Source organism: Numenius arquata, chromosome 3, assembly GCF_964106895.1.
Source record: "Numenius arquata chromosome 3, bNumArq3.hap1.1, whole genome shotgun sequence".
NCBI classification, from domain to species: domain Eukaryota; kingdom Metazoa; phylum Chordata; class Aves; order Charadriiformes; family Scolopacidae; genus Numenius; species Numenius arquata.
The window spans coordinates 67341987-67359508 of record NC_133578.1 but is presented as its reverse complement, the minus strand read 5'-3'; positions in this window follow the sequence as shown (position 1 = coordinate 67359508).

Sequence of the window (17522 nt, the reverse complement as noted above, 5' to 3'; positions counted from 1 at the left end):
GAAAACTCCTGGTTAACTCTTGAACAAAGACTGGAAACTGCTCAGAAGTGATTCCCCTTTTTGGATCCCTGTACTGTCTGTCAGCAATGATCATTCTGTTCTCTTCAATGCTGCAACTTCTTAAGGAGAGTCCCAGGATGCCAGAGACCTTTTTCATAGAAACCTCGCTTTGGTGGGCTACAAGAAGGATTGTTGACAGCATTGTTCTAAAGTTTGAGTGACTTTCTAGCTTACAACAAAAAGACTTTGTGCCATAGCCCTTCCTAGGACCTTACTGGTACCAAAGATCTTTCCCTCAAATCCAGCAGTTAGCAAGTGCTCTATAAGAGCCTGTTAGAGAGCAGAAATGGCTTGCATGTTTGAGAATCATCAGCATCCACCCTGTGCCTGAGCTAAAGTTTAAAAGTTCATATGAACATCACCACACTTCTAAGGTTAAAAAAAGCAAAATGAGCAGTACCAAATAGAAAACTTAAGAGAGCAAGAAATTCACTGCAATAACCAGCTGAATGTCAGGGCAACCCCTGCATCTCACAGCAAAATAGACTTTTATCGGGGAGATATTTTCCTTGGACATCTCAAAAAAAAAACCAAATATGAGCTGAAGGAGAGTGGCTCACAGCAAACGATTGAAAATCCCCCATGCTCCAGTCTAGAGCCGATTCACCTTATTGCTGCAAAATAAAATAAACCAGCAGTTGGCAAGATAGTACTGATTAATCATTCAGTCTACCACCCATAAGAGGAAGATGGCAGGTCGCAGTGCCCCTGGCTAAAGGCAAAAAGAACTTCTTCAGTGAAATTTCTGTATTTCCATGTAGACTTTCTGTTCAAAAGATGATGAAAGATTATGTGAAAAACTGCGCACAGGGAGGCTCAGTCTGGTCTGGCTAAATTGGCTTTGAAGCACTGGTCTCTGAACCACTTGCTACAATTAGCACATCCCTTTCCTCATTAATATTGGACCCAGCTGGTTCAAGCCCTGTGTGGATGGTTCATCTGGCACCCTGATGAGATCAGTGGAGGAACATAAATACAACAGAAGCCACTGCCATCAAAATAAGCTGTTTCTTCAGCATAAGAAAATAACTAATTTACATTAAAAAAAAAAAAAGTGATGTTTCAGATTCTCCTTCTATGACCACTAATGTCAGCTCATTCAGCTCATGTCTCAACATTCAGAAAAAAAAAAAAAAAAAAAAACCCAGTGGGTATGGCACAGTACTAGTGAGGATCAAAAAAAATACAAGAGGAAAACTAGTTCAAGCTCAAACCCAGATTTTTATTGGTTTTTTTAGCTGTGGTATTCTTGATTTTATTTCTGTTAATATTAAATTATATTCAGCCAGAAAAATGTACAGACAGAAAACTTTGGAAATGACAGACTCAGTACATACAGATAGTGTTTTCCATCCAAGGATTTTTAGGTGCATTAGAAAAATTGGTTAAATCCCAATGCATCAGAGAGTGTTATCCTACTCATCTAACAAACAGAGAAAAAGAGGAAAGAATTTTATCATTTGCTTCTGTCAGAAAACAAGTTTGCATCAAAGACTTGGGCCAAAACCCAGAAATCTTGACCTCTGCTTGTGATGGATGGTCCACTCCACTCCAATGACTCTGGAGGTTATAAACAGTTTCTTTTCATATTCTAAGCCATACACACACATATCTACAAAAAAAAAAGTTAAACCACTTATTAGCTTCTTCAGGAAGCCAATGTTTTGACTGCTCTAAACAATTGCTCATTAAAAGGCTTAAAATAGGTCTGTTTTATCAACTTCTTTCTTTTTGAAACAGAAACAAAGAAGGGAACATCTCTTTTGATTAAGTTGACAGCCACTGCAACCCTCCTGTCTTCAAAACAGCCAACTTTGCCATTTCTGTAAATTAGTGAAGTGGCACCCGAGCGTGCTCACTCATTTTTCACACAGACCTGTTAAGTAGCGACTCTACCGATGAGTTTATAATACCTGCCCTTCCTGTGGGTGATAAAGTCTCTCCTTGACAAGCATCCCTGCACAGAGCTCCTCCGGCAGCAGCAGGGAGCGCGGCACCCTGCCGAAATCGTGAGAAAGCAAGGACTCCCAAAGCTGTTTAAAGCATTTATTATGGGAAAAAAATTGTTATTCCAAGTGAAGTCCTACATGTTGAAAAACTCCAAATCGTAAGAAGTCTGTGTTCAGCCAACTTGACAGTCTGTGAGGGCATTTGTCCTGAGGTGAATGGTCACACTCTCAGCCCAAGGGAGCCCTGCTCTCCTGAAATTTATCTAGAATACCAGGGTGGATGAATCACTGTGCTGGTAAAAACATCCCCTGTGTGTACTATTAAGACAGAAAATGGGACTTGGAGTGAATTTAGCAGATCTTTAACTGGAGTTGAGTAATGTGGCCAAGACCCAAGCTTCAGCAACACATACTACTCTGCCCTCCCACTACTCGTAAACAACGTCTTTCCTTGCTGCTTTCCAGCCAGTTCACTTCCTTTTCTAATCCCAGGAAGTCACTGCCCACCCTTAAACGCTGAAAGATACATTTTAATCAAGCGGAGAACTGACAGTAGCATAATTTTGCTTAAAGCACACACCAAGTCACACTTTAGAGCTATTTGGGGAAGAAACTAACCGCAGCTCAGCAGCCCCTCCTTGCAGAGTTCAGGCTGGGTGGTCATTTGAGCCAGGGACAACACAGTCAATTCAGACAGATGGCCACTAAGTCAGCCCAGCACATTTGGGGAATTCAGTTCTGCCAATACCCAGGACATCAAAAAGGAGATGCACACCTTCAGCTCCCTGCAGCTCTGAGTAGCCTGGACCTGCAGGAAGAAAATGAATTTTTTTCCTCTTCAGTAGCTCATGTGGGGAAAAAGCATTGGGAAAAATGCAGTTCAGGCTGAACAGAATTTTTCCTGCCAAAGTGTGTGTGTGTGTTGAGAGTGTCAAAGCAAAATATTTTGACATTTTAAAAAATTTTTTTAAATTCTCCCCAAATTTTTTTGATCCAATATCATTCGGTGAAACCAGTGTATATTCACAAGAAGCTTAAGAACAGCATTCTTCTGTGACTTTGCCATTCTTTATTACCCCCTCAACTTGCTCTACCCCTTAGCCCATATGTTTTCAGATTCCCCACGTGTTCTCTAGGATCTGTGCGCCATGCTTCTTGGTATGTTCATTGCTGCCTGATGAGGAGGAGCTGGGACATTGGGCTTTGATCCCTTTAAGGCATAGTGAGACACCCAGGATATTCAGTGAAGAAGGCAATGATCACCACAAACCTGCTGAAGACCTCTAATGCAAAGAAAGATGGGCTCCTATGCTCGCAGTAGGCAAGGAGTAGAAAAGGGGCAGGAAGAAACAACTCTGCGATAAAGGGGGAACATCAAAAGCTGAAAATGCTTTAGCCAATGTTAAGGACTAAAGCTTACCATTAATATTTTATCTAGCTTTAATGCTGTGCTCCCAAGTAGATTGTGAATTGTAAGCAAACATTTCACCCTGAGTCAGGAGAACACAAAGATATCAGAAAGCACATTACTTCCTACATTTCATTGCATCTTATTTCCTTCTTCTTCCTCTTTCTCTTCCTCTTGTGTAAGTGACTGTTATGTTATCCTCTGTGGCATCAGTGTCCTGAAGATGATGTCCATCCACACAACAGCGGAAAGAAAAGAAACCTCTAAAATATTCAGATGCACATTACAGCCACTGTCCAACAAAGACACAAGAGAGATAGGACAAAGTCCCTGTCTTACTTTGTCCTTTCATGCATGTCATCTCAAGGTCAGTAATTCCCACTACTCGCTAGCTGCAGCCACTGAAATTAAAATTAGTAGGCTTTGGGTCCCTTTAAATATCACAGAGGGAGGCCCAAACCTCTTTAACCATAAAGATAACATCTGCGTCGAAAATGGAAAGCCAGAGAAAAAAGCCCAGGCAAAACCAGTTGCCTATAGCACATAAAACATTGGGCTACTCATTAAATACAAAGAATATTAATGTAACAGAAAAGCCTGCATCAGAGATTTTAAAAACCCTGAAAATACAGTATTTTTGCTATCTACATTCTCTGTATCTTATATTTTTACAGATCTGTAAAATAAGTTATCTGTAGCATATCTAGAAATGTCACAGTTTTACCCGGGTCACTTGGAAAGTTAGAAAAAGAGGTCACGCTTCCAATCAGATTAATATACTAACGTGCCCAGCAGTAGATTATGTTAATTTTGACAGTAATTTTTAATATTTGTAATGCAATACATTACTCGATAGGATTTCTAAGCCTTCTCAGAGCTTATTAGTCTGCCTTTATAAACCAAATGTCAGCTTTATCAAAATCAGACATTAATTATTAGTGATGGGCGAACCTCAAAAGGTTCAGAGGTTTGGTCTAGTTTGACTAGACAGGCATAAGACCAGCTGCTTTTGCAGATCATTTGGATGGCAGATTTGGAGTCCTGATTCTGCAAATGTTACGCACTTATTGTAATGTAGGCATCCAGACGGAGCCTGCTGCGTTTGAGGAGACTCCTGAGGTGCATTCAGCCCAGCAAACCCAGGGCTGCCTGACCCATCAGCGTCAGACTGCAGCATCCCAAACTTCCCGCATCATTGAATGCTGCCATGGATGTAACAGAGCAGTGTGCTGTAATAAAACATCACTAGGGAGTTGGGAATATAACTGTAAAAATGAAAGAGGAGAAGAAAGGAGAGGAGATTATGATATGCGGGGGTATTATACTAATGAGGAGACAGAGGAGTCATACAAATATCCCAGGACAGACCTGTATAGATTTGTATAAACTAAATGACACATTAGGAGCCATAAACCCATGAGCCTGAACCCAAATCAATATCTTTGTGAGTGCTGTGCTTGAGCTGAGGAGCCCAGCCTCTTAACAGGGTTTATTGGTTCAGCCAGAGTGACTTACTGCTCGAGAAGTGCACGTGAACATGGCTATATGGCTTTTGGGTTGAAGCTTGTAATAAAGAATACTGGGTGTGCCGGCATACGTCAGTGAAGACAGACCCGAGGGAGACATGTGTGAGGGGCTGAGGTTTTGGCCTGGAAGTATGATTACTTACAAGAAAATGGGAAAGTTCAATTTGTTTCTGTACTTCCATGGGTAAAGGAGAGTTTTACTACATGGCAGAGATTTACTGGGGAAAACCTGTGAGCACGTCAAATAAGCAACACTAGGATTTCACCAGCTAATGCTCTTCCATGTCCTGCAACAACAGTCCTCCTTCAGAGCAGAGTTACGGTGTTTTTCCTTTTTCCTTTTTTTTTTTTTTTAAACCTGAATTTGTTGTTCTTCAGTATCTCCAGTCCTTGTGGTAGGTAGCATAGCTGATGATGGCAAACAAGCCAGCTCAGATCTCTTCTTCACTGCTTATGCCCAGTCCATCCCTTTCCCCTCTCACCAGTGAATTTTTAAGCACTGTATGCAGAGGCTGTGAAAGAGAAAGTTCCCCACATGCAGCCACCTCTTTATTGATTTTGAGGTACGAGCGGTAATCAACCCCCCAGCCGAAACCCCCTGAATCCACATCCTTCTGTTACTCATTTTCAGTCCTGCCATCGAACCCAGAGGGGAATGTGGGCACTTGCTACTGCATTTCAGCTGTGGTTTGGGAAAGAAGGACTGAGCCCACACCCATTTTGAAAAGAAAAACAGGCACATTCCTCCAGGGGATGGTTTTAGGCTATGAATCCTTCATGAAAGGAGGTGTCCATGTCATTACAATTTCCTACTGGGAGGCCCTTTCTCAGTGCATCAACTTTTGAGAAAATTCCTGGGGTTCCTCTAACTTTCCTCATCCATTGCATGGGGAACTTTAAGTTAAAGACACAAAGTTGTTTTTTTATAGTGAAAACCAAGCACCAGAAAACCGGCACTGTGACACTGTGACCAACTGTGACATTGAATGTGAATCTCCACAATAGATCTGGGTCTAAGTAATCTTTTCAGACTTAGTAAGTTGGTTGCAAAGCAGAAATCTGAACCTAGTTCTCCCGAATCTCAGGCTAACACTACAGCTGCTGCACCAGCTGCAGGAGCAGGCAAAGACCAGCAGCAGATCTTCTCACATCTGCTCATTGTAGAGTGCCCACATCTTTCCCATAAGTGTTTGGAGATGGCAAGTGGTGGAGAAAACACGGGTTAGATGAATCCTAAGTTCACATCAGCCCAGCTAAACCTGTGTCCCCAAGTAAGCGCGGGGGCAGATATTTTAAGCAACTGTGCAAAAAACCAAGTCAGATGCTAGTGTCGTTATAGTAGTATCAGCAGCAGAAAGCACAAGGGTGTGTGACGTTATAACTATAATGAAAGCAGCAGTCAATGGCGGAGCATATGTGATTGTAATCACATCAGAAATAGAGACAGCCAGCGTGGAGGCAGATGGGGGTCTAATTGAAGCAAAGACAGCTAGATGCAAGGTGGAAAATGCTGTGGCAAAGCTGGCGAGGCAGATGCTACTGTGACTGGAGCAGACCTGTAGCAGGACCAGCAGCAGGACCTGCAGCAGCAGCAGATGCTGCAGCCCTCTCAGAGCAACCCAGCAGTCGGGGTTTAGGATGCAGCTGTAGGTGCTCTTTGCTTTTGAGTTCCTATCAGCCACCACTTGCTGAATGGGACAAGTATTTTTACCTTTACACAATTATTTCCTCAAATAATTTATTGTAAAATAATCTCATTCATTCACTAAATTATTTGACTGTAAGGTTTTAAGGCCAGAAGTCACTGGCTCCTGACATGCCAGCTACCGCATTTCACCCAGCCATCACCTGGGCAAGCCCATAGTTCTCTCTTCGCTTATCAAGAGAGGTCAATAAAGGTTAAAGGCCTCTTTTCTGGAACTCCTTTACACGACAAGATTTTGGAAGGAAAGCCTGTCTGACACCAGCACATCCTTGTAAAGGGCCTAGGTCAGCTCTGAGTCACATCAACGTTAATGTCAGTTTATGCTACTCCAGTTGAAACACTTCCTATATCACAGCTTACGTCTTCTCTTGGCAATTGTGTTGTTTGCAAGGACTGTGTGGTTGCTGAGTTATATGGATTGTCACGAACAGTGATTGAAAGCCCCAAGGTGATGCTAGTTGTTGTGGTCACAGGTTTCACCGTTGGTGCTCACAGGGTTACAGTATCTGGGAGCCAAACTCCATTTGAATGGGGCCAGTAACTTTATAACAGCAAACACCAATAGGGCTGGGGCACTCAATGCCTTCTTTACATTGGCCTCCTCTGACCTCTGTGCTTAGTGAGGGGATTCAAGGAGGAGAAAAGCTACCTGCAGAGGATGAGGATCAAGTCAGGGATTACCCCTGAGAACGTGACCCATATTTGGCCCATGGAATCAGATGGGCTTCATCCAAAGTAGTGAGAAAACTGGCTGCTTTCCTTGCAAGGCCTCTTCTTTCTATCTTCTTTGAATGGTCGTGGAGGTCAGGGGCAATGGAGTTAAGGAGTTATTTTCAAAACTCCATTTTCAATGGAATTATTTTCAAAAAAGGCCAGAGCACTTGACCTGTGAGGCGAGGCTGAGGGACCAGGGTGGGTTCTGCCTAGAGGAGAGGACCTGGTATAGCAGTCTGCCCATACCTGCAGGGAGGTTATCCACAAACCAAAATCAGAGGGGTTCTGATTGGTTATAAGGAAAACCTTCCTTGCCCTGATGACACTAAAACAGTGGAGCAGGTTGCCAAGAGAGGTTGTGTGGTTTCTGTGCATCAAGGTTTTCAAGATCCAACTGAATAAAACCCTGAACAACCTTGTCATATCATAGCCGTTCCTGCTTAAAGCAGGAGGTTGGGTTAGAGACTTCCTGAGGTCCTTTGCAACCTGAATTTTTCTTTCCTTCTGTGATTTTAAATCACAGGTATGTTTTACCTTTCTTACCGCAAACAAAGTTTGGAGATGAGCCATGGTTTCAAGGAAGTCAGGTAAGTTTTCAGATTTAAGGAGCAACTGTACTGGGTGGAGAGTTCACCATGAGTATGAGGAGGGAGTTGGAGGAGAAAGGTTTTGGGGTGAGAGAAATACCATATGAAAAGGTGATGAGTGCTCTGGAAAGCACTCACCTCTGGAGGTGTGAGGGATACAGAGGTTCTGGAGATGGTGAAGACAAACAAGACCTCAGTGAGGTCCTCATTGCAGGAAGGGTCGAGCAATGTCATGACACTAAGATGAGACCATGATTGCATTTCTCAATGATGGCCAACCACTACCCCATTTCACAACAGCCTTGTAAAGGTCATTCAATGACAGACAGACAGAAAAGACAATAAAAGAGTTTCTGTTAAAAATCCTTCCTCCTTTCTGTAGCACTTATACTGTTCTGTAACTGAGAGTTATTTTATACCCCAGCCATGTCTGTCAATGTATACTCTTCTTAGCTGGAGGGGAAGCTGACTGTGACACTCGCTCAAACCCTCCCTGTAGCCTGGGTTGTTCCAAGGATTTCACCCACTGAACATCTCTGTCCCCAGCCTGGGTCCTTGCTCAGCCTTGTGACAGTTCTCTGTTGTGTCCCGACAGAGACCATCTCATGAGATAAGTAGTGGAAGTTATGCAAGCCTTTCCTAAATAGTGCACTATGTCCTAATAGTTTGGGACATATCAAGCAAAAAACCACAGTATTCAAAGCATAAAATTTTATCATAAGGTAGTTTGTGTTCTTCCACATCCTTGCTTAGAAGCTATGTATTCATATGATCATCTGGGCTTGCCTCCCCAAAATGGAATAAATGACAAACTTAAACACTAAAATCCAAAAATTTGTGAAATTGGAAGATAAACAGAAAAATAATGCTCTCCGTGAGCCTTGAGATGTTGGTGAAGGAATGAAGGAAGAATGAATATTACAATCATGGCCGTTTACAAAGACATGCTTGTGTGTTTAAAGCTTGTTGGTTAAGAAGGAGCATCTCAGGTCACTTCAAAAAAAGGTGATGTTTTCATTGGCTATCCATTAGAACTATCTGAACAATTCTTAAAGTTATTTGTAAGTCATTATAGACAAACATTTCCAAACCATGTGTACAAATGATGAAGACTAGATCTTAGCCTTTGAGAAATAACTTGAGTCCTCTTAGTTACACTATAATAATTGATATGACAAGATCCAAATTTCTTCCTTTTCCTCTTTTTTTTCCTTCATTTCTAACTGTAATTTCTATTCAAATGAAATCTTAAATATTCTGCCCTGACCTTTGCTGGAAGGAATTTAATTACGTGCAGAGTTTACATAAATTATATGGCCTGTTTGTCTAAGATTAATCCTACACAGAGATCAATAGAGCCATGGAACATCAGGATAAAATGGCTTCTTGCAAATGCCACCAAAGGTCACAAAAATCTTTCTGGAAAGAGGGGGTGAGAGACATGGTGTGACACATTCCTGACGTCAGTCCAGCATATGTCACTGCTGCTGCTGCTGCAGCCACTCAGGGATGATTTATCAGCTGTTAGAGGACATTTGGTACAAACACACTATAAGAACCAGCTGAGTAAAATTAATTGAATGCAGTGATGACTACAATTCATCATTCTCAAAAAAGGGGCTCAAAAAGTGTGAGAAGGATGATTCATTGACCATAGTGCAGATAAACTGCTTTTCATATCAGTCTTTGGGAACAACCTCGTGCTGCCACAAATGCCATGCCAGTTTCCACACGGAAAAGACAGCTCTTACCCTTTGTTTATGAGGTGGAGAAGACACACAGAGCATGCCTAGTTGGGAGACTCATACAAATGACATGTTTGTAGCTTGGTAGAACTGCTTTCTGTGTGGCCTGGGTACATGTTTACCATCAAGTTTGAGTTCATTCTCATATTAGCTTGACAGAATCGATGCAGTGAAAGTGCAACACAGTCAACTCTTCCACGCTCATCAAGGCTAAATACAGTGCCAAGAAATGTTTTTCCTGTGTTAAAAAGAAGTCTGGTTGAGAGAACAGAGAAGAGAGAAACAGCCAGTACCCTACCTGTTAGAGCAGTGATGCGAAAAACTTCCAAAGATTTTTCTATCCCTGTTTCAAACCATAGACCCCAATCTCAGTTTTCCACTGAGAAAACCTCTGATATTGAAGATGAACAGCCATATTCAGACCCTCACCAGAGCTAAGCACCAGGTGCAAAACTTTTTGCTAATATTGCTGGTATGAGGGCAGATTTTCACAAGTGTTCACCATCCAGTAGCTCCCACTGTGACAGATTTTGAAACAGAGACCTGTACTCAGTGTACACAGTTATGACTTCTAGCCAATTTGCTCTGTGCCAAAATAGGAACTGAGCTTTTATGAAAATCAGATCCTCACTGTGGTGATGATTAGCACTATTTTTTTTTAAATCTGCCCCAGGTGGGCAGAACCATTTTAATTGACTTTGAGAGCCATAAGTTACATTTCCTGCCTCTGAAAGAGGGAAAAAGGCAACCAAAGTGGTACCCTAGTTTGTAGAAATGTGACGGAGGTCTCTGGTGAGAACCATATTTTGGATCATGGTGTGAATGTCTTTCTAAACTCTACTTAGGATAAAATTCTATTGGGAAGTGGGACTTAGCAGTTTTATCTCCAGGATATAAATTGTTGGGGCTCTAATAAACTTATATTATAAACCAACTGGGAAAGTTCATTTTATTGCATTCCTACATGACATAGCACAACAGTACTTGACCAAGGACTTCTATTATACAAAGCAGTACAGCATGCAATTTTATACATAGGAAGATGACTTGAAGCTATACAATCTGGAGCTTCATTCAGACTATGGTTGGATTCAGGCCCTTGGTTTGATCCACTGTGGAGGGGAAGCTCAGAAGCTGAATTTGAAGTGGGATAAAACTTGGATGCTTAGAATGGTCCCAAAAGCCCAGCAGTGTTTTGATGTGGAATTATGCTTTGAACAGCATTAGCAATATTAACAATCTTTTAATTACTGTGCAAGCCTCTTTCAGCAAGCCTGGAGTCAGAACACCATGCTGAGGGAGCATTCAAACAGAAATGATACACTCAGGGTAATAAAATGCCCATTGTTTCTATGGCCTATAATAAAACCGGGAAACCACAGATGAGATCAGGACCATATTTTGCAGGGCACTGCACATGCAAGCAGGATCTGCCTTCTCACTCACAGCCCTGCAGAGAGGGCAGTACAAACTGCAGCTCAGATGGACATTTTAGGTTCCTGTTACAATATAAGACCTTCAAGGGGAACCTTCTTTTCTGATTTGGAGCCTAAGGGTGTCCACATGAGTGGATGCACACACTTGGTGTAGGGTTGTGCATTGTACCAACCAGTATGGGACTGCACCTGGTACCTTGTACGGGGACACTTGGAAATTGTCTGCTAAGTGTCTGTCAAATTACTGAGTAACACTGCTTGCTGGTGTAAAAATGTGGTTCAAATAATTAACTAATGAAAGCCTCCTTGAGTTTTTCATCCATTTCCCACTTGATACTATGTTGACAGTGTGGGTTAAGCTGAACATGAAAACATTCACATACATTCCGTGCTACTGCCAAACTCTTACTGGCATCACCAACCCTGAGGCAGGCTGCTAACACTTGGGCTTCACAACAGACCTGTGTGGGTGTCTACTTTGCTTTATTATCTGTTGAGAAGCAGCAACTGTATGAATACCAGCCCATTTTGGCACAGCCCGAGGCACAGGTTCCCAGCAGCCTGGAGATGAAGCGCCCTTCAGCATGTGGGCCTGTGTTAGAGCAGCCCACTCACTGGCCAGGGCACATCAGGCATGTCTGTGCCTTCAGTCTCATCTCTGAAGGGCACGTGGCCATCTCTGAAGTCCTCCTCTCCGCTGAATCTCGAGAGTCTTTGGCTGGTTTTGTGCTCTTAGGGGATGGGGCTATGGGGCAAGACATATTTGCTGTAAAAGAAGAGCATAATAGCTGTGCATTGTCAAATTTATAGTTCTATTTAATCTGTTCCAGTAACCCAGTTCTTAAGTTTCTTTCTTTCTTTCCTTTTTCTTTTTTTTTTTCCCTCCCTAAGACAAACCGTAAAAGACAACACTGGGGAGCAAAATGTCTTATCAATAGATTGTGGTGTTAGTGGCTCAGGAGTTTAATTCAGGAGGATATATCTACATCCCTTTTATTCCCTTAGGGCCTATGTTATATGCTTGCTAATGTGAAAGACCCAGAAGAGGTGCATAGAACCAGATTAAAACATTGTTTCCAGTACAACTTTAAATTACAGGTTTGATTATACAGTTACATGATGATCCATAAGAAAGAGAAAAGAGGCGAATATTGGTTCATTTCTCTTGTAGGTCAGGACACCACCACCAGAGTTCATAAAGCAGTTTATAGGTCATGAGATTCATGCTCCAGAGGAAGTAATACGCTCTAAAAGAAAACTAAAATAATGACACAAACTGAGTTACAGCAGTTTTTTATCTGTACATGTTACATCAGTGCAAATCTGTGCAAGAAAAACCCAGCTCAGCTTGGCCCCTTTAGGTGTTTCTAGATGTTCTTGATTAATATATAATAATTAAAAATCAAAAATCCTTGAAAAAGTATTACAAACATTCTCATTCTTGGCATAGTAAAAATTAGAACCAGCAGTTATTGAACATGAAATGTATTTTACCACATCTAATCTTAGCTATGACTACAAATTCTCATCATTCCTTCACCAATAATTTCAAATATTAGCCCAAGGCAAAACCTTTTTGTCATTCTCCTTCTATCAACCATCCCACGATGTGTGAGTTTTAGTACCTGGGCTCTTCTATGTCCCTTTCCTTGAGGTGAAATTCTTCACTACAAAGGGGCTGTGGCACTTCATCCCTTCTTTCCAATATCCTTGATGCAATCCCAACTGGTAACCAAGCGCAGCAAATGTTTATGCACAGAGCTGAAACAAATGGGCACTGATGCCACCACTGAGAACCGAGTGACCTTTGGCAGAGGAGCACTTCTTCCAAGGTCCAGCAGGCAATGAGGATTAATTTTATGATCTGGACAGAGTCCTGAATTCCAAGCATAGAAATTGGATGTTTGTAATAAGCTATTTACAGTTGCAGTTCTATTATTTTTATTGGTCCTCAAGGACTTGCAAACAATGCTGCACATTTTGGTCACCATCTCCTAACTCATTGTGTATTCACTGTCTCCATAAATAGATGTTGCTTTTTGGACAGCATCCTCCATATCTTTCTTTCAAAGCAAGGAGCCATTGGGCTAGGAATTGCAAAGGCTGAGAGTAAGAGAAAAGACACAATTTTCTCAGCTGCCACATGGAGTGGCTATAACTGTGTCACCAGAGGAAAAGGAAAATTTGGGAACTATGGGAATAAACACAGCATTTTTAGTGACACATATTTGCAGAACGTCCAGAAGTGGAAAGTCATATCAGAACTTAGAGGACAAAACATCCTGATGAAATCATTTCACGCTGTTGCAATCAAAGCCTTTCCTCACTGCTCTCCAGTACCTGAATACCACAGATATGCTATTCAGCACATTTTATCTTAGCATGCAGTTTTCATCCAATGTACAAGGCCCAGGCAAATCTCTATGGGCAACTCATTCTAGATGTATAAGGTATGTTGGTGCATGAAGTATGAGTCATTTTTCCTGCATGCCCAGCCTAAGAGCTGCAGAGTAAGGACCAACAGACACATGGGCTATTCAGAAGTCATGGTGCAGTTGACATTATAAACCTTAACTCTGCCAGGCACCATTTTCCGATCATTCAGTTTTTCTTCCTCCATGAATCTGTAGAATATTGCAAATGCTCAGTGCGGGCAGTACAGATTTGTCAAGCATGAAGCTGAGAAGCTTCATATACCAGGAATGCCTCGGCTCCTCTGCATTTCAAGCAGCAAATTTGGTCCATATTCTGCTCTTTAAAACTTTTTTCATGAACTAGCCTCACAAAATTACTGATAGATATGTCTTACTGTAATAATGTTAACTAAAGGCTAAAGCAAAAACGGACAAGGACTACAGCAAGCACCTGCAGAGAGATCATAGATTAAATTATAAAGTGAATTCAAAAGGTTATTTTTTTCACACTTTCTAGTGAAATGACTGGGGACACTAAGTAAGAACTGGGAGGGAGAGAGGGGTTATTAGATACTCCAGTCCAAACTTGTGTCATCATTACACTGATGATATCAGTGTATCTTCTCCAAAAATTACAGGAGTGAAAGGAAGGAAACCTGATGGGAAGAGGCAAGACCTTCAGTCAGTGGTGTCTGAAGGGAGCAGACACATAATTTCATAGTCAATTATTAACCAAGGTCAATATTTATGGCACAGGGAACCATTTTAAGTGTACATTATTTATGTAGAGACTTGTAATGAGCACTTCATGCTTGAATAGAGAATGTATATACTGGGATAATTTTAATAAGAAAGCTGCCTGTCATAGCAAACAGGATATATCTCCTCGGAAATGGTCTGTGTGTCTGTCTGTCTCTTGCTCTGATTGAATCGGTCAATATTTTCCACCATTGCAATTCATGATCAGAAATATCCTTCGGCTGGAAATTGGCAAGAATGGAATGAGATGTTTTAGACTTTGGTTTTGAAGCTCCTATTTATGCAAACTGAATCCAGACTGTGGATTTTTCTTGGAAAATGGTAATGTAACCTAAGTTATGTGAGGAACTCCAGCTATCCATTCCACATGTCCAAATAGAGAGAGGCCACTGCTGGGGGCACTTTCATTCCTCGACTTGATGTAGTCTATGAATCACACTTCCATTTGCCTCGTGAATCCTTCCTCCTCCCGGAGTGTGTATCAAGGATAAGGATGTGATAAAGACTCTTGAACTAGGAAATGACAGCTTTGCTGTGACAACTGCTGAAGAAACAAGTGGCTGGGTTATATGACTGTAGTATATGAGCCCTTACATTTGGGATTTGGCTTGTATTCCACACATTCATACAGCATCAGTCATTCACTGAGAGCCCTCTCTTTATGCTGTTGCTCTCGCACACAGAGAAGAGTATCACAGTATGCTGAGTCAGGTTTTAAAGGAATTTAGGCATGTAAAGATGCTGAATGGCTTCTAATAGGATTTCCAAATATGCTTAAGCACACAACTTCTGAAAGGCACCTCTGAAAACCTCATAAAGCAGCTGTGTGCACCTTAAAGTGCTTGAAAATCTTATAATTGAAAGCAAGTAGATTTCTTGCGCTCTTGCCTGTGATTTTCAACAGGGGCTGGAGAACTCTAAGTGTTCTGGACTCTTCAGTTGTTGTGTCCCTCTGAAAATCCCAGCCTCAGACCTTATCCAATGCCAACAGCGTCAAAGAGAGGGAGCTCAGCAAAGTGATTCAGAAGTTAGTACTAGCAATCACTCTAAATCAATCCAAAACACGTCTCATGCTGGGTGACGTCTGCTATTGATCAAAGGGACAGGACAAGTCAAGTCAAGGAAACATGATTGGGAAAATAATAAAACAGCATCAATGAATGTTTCAAGGTTTTTCGTAGCTTGAATGGCTGCACTAAAGTACACTGATGGCCGAGAGGTGATCATCTGCAGGACACTCCCTAGACAAAGAGGAGACAATGTACATTAGAGCAACAGTAAAAATGAATTTCCCTCCTCTCAACCCTCTGTTCAGTCTACAGTTTATTTATGTTCTTCTTAACATTAAGGCTATACCCAACTAATTCCTTTCTGACAGATGATACATTGTTTAAATAGCACAGTAGATGGGCACTTTTTAAGAAACCAGCAAAGCAGTTGGTCCCTCTGTGTAAAAGCTATGCAAGATACTGTCACGTCACAGACCTGCTGATGGACTTAAATGGGATTATAGCCTGAAAAAAGGTATAGAAGTTGCGGGACCTGCTTCCTGGATGGGGGTCTTCTCAAAAAGAGTCATCTACAGGGACATTCATCTTACCAGGAGGAAGTTTTTCCCCTGGTGTGACTAAAGGCACTTTCTGTCCCAAAAGAAGAAGAACTATTGTTGCTTGCTGGGTAAAGTTGTGTTGCTTCTTCTTTTTCTGTTGGAACTAAAAATTTGGTTGAGAAGCATCTTACTGGCATGATTTCTGAAGGCCACCCACACATCCCTGTAACTTAAATCTCTGTTACTTAACGTAGAGGTAACATGTCTCCCCAGGGAAGAGGAGGAAGGGATTATGTTGCAGAGTTACAAACATCTGCAGGGAAGGAAGCACATGAAGCATGCATGTTTTACAGAAAGAGCTCAGAAGAGGGGGAGAGAAAAGCTCTTTGTTGCCTGGAAGGAAGGATGTTCATGCTCCAGGGGCAGATGAGAAAGGGGACGTGAGGTCATGACTGAGAAAGGTGAGGTCAACTAGGGCTGAATGTCACCTGATACGAAACGGCAAAGGTAAGGATGGCTGTTTCCTTACAAAGTGACCTGACTGCAGGCTGTCCTGGAGATACCATGCCTCATAAATGGGCTTTGGGCTGCACAACATTGTTGTGCATCAAAAACTGCACAGGGAGACACTACAAGTTTGGACGAACCAGCAGCCCCCCCTGCTCACTTCACCACCCTCTGCTTGGAAGGAGCTTGTAGCAGAACAGATCAGTTTGAACTCTTGTGTTTTTATTTTTTGTAACATAAAGTACTTAATAAATTAAAAAATAGCAACCTTAAAGCTGATGCAAGCTACTCCATTGCAGCCGTAAGAAAAACTACTGGTACAGCTGGGCTGCTGTGGAATAACTCAAGACAGCTGGAGACATGGTTAAAGAAACATAGTCCTCCACAGCTGGGACTCCTAATGAAAAAAATATCGCATGACGATCTCAGAGAATTGCTACTACAGAGGAGAGAAACCCTGGAGACAAGGGAAAGATAGTCTTTGGGAGGTGCAAAATTCTCACAGTTAGCCAGGGAAAGTGTGTGCAGGAGAGCTAGTGCAGCCTGGCTTCCTATGGATTTGTGCCTGTAGTAAGATTCGTGGTTGTCTGATCTGAAACAGATGCCAAGTGAAGCTTTTATCAAAGCCAGGGAATTAAAAATCTCTCTCTCCCAGAAGGATTCTCTTCCGACTCTTTCCCCCAGTGAAGGGATTAATAGTCTTTGTCTCTCTCCTACCTGCATGTCTGAGACTTGCAGGAATTTCCTATGCTTTGTGTGACTGAAATGAAAAAAGCCAGTGGGTTAAAAATGCATCAGATGGAGGAAGAATACACACACAGACAGAGCATGATCCACTTTTTTAGGAAAACAAGCTGAAAATAAAGCTGATGGGGAATGTGCCAGCGATGCAACATATAACTGCATAAGCCCCTAAAGCATCTTTCTGGTCTGGAAGTTTTTTTCTTATTTAAGGAGTGGGAGAGGAATGACAGAGCTGTTCAGTAAGGGCTCTGAGGGCTTAAAGCTGGCAAAAATGAACCCGTTACTTTCAGCTACTCTAAAGAGCTCTCGATAAGAGCAATCCTGCAAGCTGCCTGCCTGACCTATGTAACAGGAGTTTCGCTGTCTTGCATCAGACAGCCACTGGCTCTTCTTATGCTACCCAGGCCAGCATTATTGTA